This window comes from Elephantulus edwardii, unplaced genomic scaffold (genome assembly GCF_000299155.1).
Source record: "Elephantulus edwardii isolate Elephantulus edwardi_28Jun2011 unplaced genomic scaffold, EleEdw1.0 scaffold00164, whole genome shotgun sequence".
NCBI lineage: Eukaryota > Metazoa > Chordata > Mammalia > Macroscelidea > Macroscelididae > Elephantulus > Elephantulus edwardii.
This window is the reverse complement of record NW_006399914.1, coordinates 1,005,947-1,011,363: the sequence shown is the minus strand read 5'-3', so window position 1 is coordinate 1,011,363 and position 5,417 is coordinate 1,005,947. Positions and strand designations below refer to the sequence as shown.

The window sequence follows — 5,417 nt, the reverse complement described above, 5'->3', positions numbered from 1 at the left end:
ACGGCACATAACAGCAACAACAACAGCAACAGTTGTGCCTAATTACGTGCTGGCATCTTTCACAATTACATGTGGCCTTCAAAAGACAGACTCCAAAGAGTTTTTCATAACCATTTATGGGCTACTTAGGGAGCTCTGGTGGCTTGGTGAATAAGGAGTTGTGCTGCAATTCAAATCCACAACCTACTCTACAGGAGAGATAGGCAATGTCCTCCCTTGGATTTACAGCCACTGAAAACCCACTGGCAAGAAAGTTATTTGTCAGTTTCAATGTTACGTAATGAGAGTGAATGAATATTTAAAGCAGTACTCAATAATGATTTTTATTTTAATGCTCTGGTGGCCTTGTTGGCATGGAGTTTTGCTATCAACCTAAGGGTAGGTCGTTCAAATCCACCAATTTCACAGAGGAAGAAACAAAGAAATATCCTTTCCTGTGACTTATAAGCCTCTGAAAAGCCACTAGAGGCTCAGTTTGAGTTGATTCCCCCTCAATGGTAATGAGTTTTGAGACAATGCTAGGAGAGTCCACTATATTTTCTTGGGGAATATAATTAGGGGCTGGTTGAGTAGATTACATATAATAGTTCTATTCTAACATTCTTACAGCCTTGAGTTTAAAGATTTCCTTCTTGAAATTATTTTTTGGAAGTACTATCATCTCCTTTTCACTAACTATAGATCACATTTAAGCTCATGTCTATAGTTACCTACTTGAGATACACTCAAATTAATGAAGTAAGCTTTATATGTGCCATCGATCAGCTTTGGGTCAGTATACATATGAACCATTTATATACCTGTTCCCTAGGTTTTTGTAAATATAACCTAGCAAGATTCTATTTTTTTCTCAGTGTCTAGGCTATGCTCTCCTTTAACAAAAATTTTATTTCTTCACTGTAACTTTGTTGACTATAACTCAAATTTGAAGTCTAGTGGCAATAATGGATTGTGACCATGAGTCTTGAAGGCCATATGATGTGACTGAAAACACCATGACTTCTAGTTGTTAGGTGCGGTAAAGTAGATTATGACTCATAGCAACCAAGTGAACAACTATCTTTCACAAGTCTCACAATTTTACCACGTTCAAGCCCATTGTTGCAGTCACTATGCCATTCAGCCTCTTCAAGGGTCTTTGTCTTGTGTTGATCCCTACTTTTTTAAACAGGATGTCTTTTTTCCAAGGACTTTCGCCTCCTGGCAACATGCCCAAACTATAGGAGATGAAATGTCACCATCTCTGATTCTAAAGAATATCTAAGTTGCACATACTCCAAGACAAATTTTATTTGTTATTTTGATAGTCTAGAGTATATTTAATACTCTTCATCAACAGTCCAATTTAAAGGCATTTATTCTTTAATTTTTCTTATTCATTGTCTAACATTCATATACATATGAAGCAGTTGAAGTACTATGGCTTGGATAAGGCTTATCTTAATCAATAATGGATGGCATACAACAACAACAACAACAACGTGGCTTAAAATCAGGGAAGACATGGGTATTTTTTCACTATACTTACTGTCTGTACACTAAGCAAATTATCCAATAAATAAGACTATATGAAAAAGACGTGGCATTGGAATTGTAGGAAGACTCATTAATTTACAATTACACAGATGGCAAAACTTTGCTTGGTGAAAGTGAAAAGATCTTGAAGTACTTATTGATGATGCTTAAATTATTCAGTATGAATGACAAGTCCACATAAAACAAAAATCTTCCTTAGACCAATTTATAATTTTATCAATAGAGGAAAATGTCAGGATTGTCAAAGTTTTTCTTTTGATTGGATTCACAAACAATACTCATGGTAGCAGCAATAAAGATACCAAAATGCATATTAACATTGGGCAACTTTGCTGCTAAGGACCTTTTGAAAGTGCCAAGAGCAAAGATATCCTTCCTTCCCTCCCTCCCTGCCTTTCTTCCTTCTTTCTCTCTTTCTCTTTCTTTGTTTCCCTGTCTTTTATCTCACTCTCTCTATAAACTCATTGAAAGTGTATAGCTGTGATTTAGGTAAGGCTTTAATGTCTTAGTAAGTTAACTACTAGTTGCTTAAGAAGGAGCACCAGTTGAGTAATAATAGGTCATGCAAGGTGCTGCAAATCTAACCATCCATAATTTGGGATCTACTCCAAGAGAGGAAGATGAGGCCATGTTCTCCTGTCACTTACAACACTGGAAACATCACAGAAGAGTAACAAGAGTTACAGTTTACCTAGGGTAAGTGAGTTTGGGGTAATTATTTATAATAACCAGAAACCCATAAGCCAATGGTTCTGAAAGTTTGCTTCTCCTACTCTCCCTCTTCTGCTTGCAAACAGCAGCCTCTGAGGACTGTTACAGATGTAAATTCTTAGAGACTAGAGTAGGAGTCTAATCTCCTCACATGCAATTAACAGCCACTGGAAATCTCCCGGAAGGTCAGCTATGGGTCAGTTCCAATTTGATGGTACTCAACAACAACAAGAACAGCCTGGGAAAAAGAGTACTGAAAATCCCATGACTGCCAAAAGGACAAACAATTTCTTAGAGAAAATGTGGCCAGAGAGCTCCTTGGAGACAAAGTTAATAACACTTTGTCTCATGTGCTTTGAGCATGTTGCTAGGAGAGGGTCACAACAAAGTCTAGATCTATCTACTGAATTGGGAACTGTAATGATTTAATAAGTCCCCAAGTTAATTATTATAAACTTCAGAAATTAAAATCAAGGCCTTAGGCTTTGCCTATGATTTCATCCATTTGTAAGAAAGAAAAATAAATTAGGAGGGCTTGTTTAATACATCAGTAATTTCTGCTATTGAGTCAGAACTAATAGTTGACTTCCCAGCAAGTTTCCAGAGGCTATAAATCTCATAAGGAGGGATTACTCATATTTCTCCCTTGGAGTTGCTGGTAGATTCGCTATGTCTGCCTTTGGGTTGGCAACTCCTTATCCACTAAGTCACTAGAGTTTACTATGTTTAATATATGTTGTTATATACTGACTCATAGTGACCCTACAAATAAGAGATCTGAACTAGGCCCTATTCTGCACCACCCACACAATCTCCCCTATGCTCGAGCCCGTTTTTATAGTCACTGAGTCAATACACCTTGTTGAGGGTCTTCTTCCATTTTTCTGAACTTCCACCTTTCCTAGCATGTTGTCTTTTAAATATATTTGTTGTTCGGTATTGTCGAGTCCGATCTGTAGAAGATCCTCCAGTGGGTTTTCAGAGTCATTATATTGAGTGGGAGATCACTCATCTTTCTCCTGTGGAGCAGCTGGTGGATACAAACGCTGTGTCTTTGGAATGGCAGCACTACTTCTTACTACTAGGCCATCAGAGAACCCCTTCTAATAGATAGTGATGAAAAAGAAAGGAATTCCTTCCTGCAGTCTACGTAAAATTGCAAAGCATTCCCTTAGAAGTAACTGAGGATGAGTGCTCTTAATTATTATATAATACTCTACTGTGTGAATGTACCATAATTCTCAATCTGTTAATGGGTTTTTTTGATGAGTCTTTGGACTGTTTCCATTTTCTTGTTATTGTGAATAATGCTGCTATGAATATAGGTGTAGAAATCTATATTTGTGTCTCATTTCTGTTTTCATAGGGATGCATTACTAGCAGTGGACTAGCTGGGCCATATGGAATTTCTAGGTTCAGCTTTTTGAGGAAATGCCAAACTGCCTTCCAGAATGGTTGTATCCTTTTACATTCCCATCAGAAGTATAGAGTTCAAATCTTTTCACATCCTTTCCAACATTTATTATTTGTTGTTGTGTTAAACTTCGTGGCTGCAACTCAAGTGAGATGGTATCTCAACTGTGGTTTTTATTTGCATCTTTCTGGTTGCCAGTGATTTTGAACATTTCTTCATGTGTCTATTGGCCATCTGAAAGTCTTCCTCTGTTAGAAAGCTTTCCATGTCTTTTTGCCCATTTTTTAGTTGGCTTATCAGTCTTTTTCTCTTGAAGACTTCAATATTCTGTAAACTTATTTTAAGAGACCCTTGTCTAAGATGGCATTGCCAAATGTTTTTTTTCTCCCAGTAAATAGGTTTCTTTTCACTCTCTTTTAAAAGTTTCTGATATGCACAGGTACATAATTTTTAGAAAGTCCCTTTAGTCAATTTTGTCCTCTTTTGGTTGGTTATTTCTGATTTTATTTGAAAGCCTATGGACAATTTCTTCCTGTAAGATTAACTTCCTCCGAAAACCCACCAGAGGGCCAGCTATAGGTCAATTCCAACTCGATAGTACACAACAACAACAACAACATTATACCATAAGCTAGGTTTTCAAAGTTTGATTTTATTTTGTTCTTACGATCTTTTTTCTTGGAGGCTTTACCGCAGGTCTGTGATCTACCATGAGTTGATTTTTGTGCATGGCGTGAGATATGGGTCCTGCTTCAACTATCTGCAGGTAAATGTCCAGTTTTGCATGCACCATTTGTTGAAGAGGTGGTTGTTACCCCATCTGATAGGTTTTGTTGCCTTGTCAGGTATCAGTTGACTGTCAGTCAATGGGTTAATTTCTGGGTTCCTGATTCCATTCCATTGGTCTGTGTGTATGTCTTTGTACCAGTACTGTATTGTTTTTGTTATCACTGATGTGTAGTAGATTGGTTTGCTTTTGTTTTTACTGTGAATGATAACTTTATTTAGTCATTCTTTTTACAACTGAAACTCTAGAAGTTCAAAATTAACATCCTTGCCTGTGAGCTTCTTATATACACCAAAAAAGTTTCAACGTTATGTTTTGCATTATTTCTGCTGTGCTTTGTCATAATGGACCTTTATAAGCCAGCTGCCACCCAGTTTTACAGATTCTCTTCCCCACATTTCCACTGAGAAAAACCAAGTCTTCAAGGATTGCATCATTCACAGTTGTCAGGGTGCAGTTGCTGGGGTGCTTGCTTATTTTTTGTGCGGCTTTTCTGAATTAGTTTAGGCAGAATTCTTCTCTAAGAGATAAAGACAATGAGCTTTTTCCTGAACTTTTTTTTTCAGTTCATATACTAAATGGACCTGGATTTTCTGTAAAGATTTCAGTTAAGAAACAGGAACAATGATTTTAATAGCTTTCTGACCACAAGCAACTTCAATTTTCTTAGCTGTGGTCGTACTTAGGTCCCTTAATTGAGCTTTTAGGTCTGAGTTCATCTCCAGCTCAAGAAGAGCCTGAGAGATAGCAGGCTCAAATTCATCTGGCTTTTTCCCATTGGGCTTCACAATCTTCTCCTTTGAACTAAACAGGCCCTTTACCGTGCTGAGCACCAGCCTAGGCAGAATTGTGAAGTAGATTTCGAGATCAGGAAGTGTTATTCCTACCACTTCATTTTTGTTTTTCAGAAACACTTTGCTTATTAAGTGTCTCTTTCCTTTTCAAATAAACTTACAGTTGCCTTTTCTA

General features: G+C 37.2%; 1 pseudogene; it reads right to left on the bottom strand.

Annotated features, from left to right (window-relative positions):
* Window positions 1–4,678: 4,678 nt before the first annotated feature.
* Window positions 4,679–5,417, bottom strand: part of LOC102844806 — a 27,672-nt pseudogene continuing 26,933 nt past the window's right edge.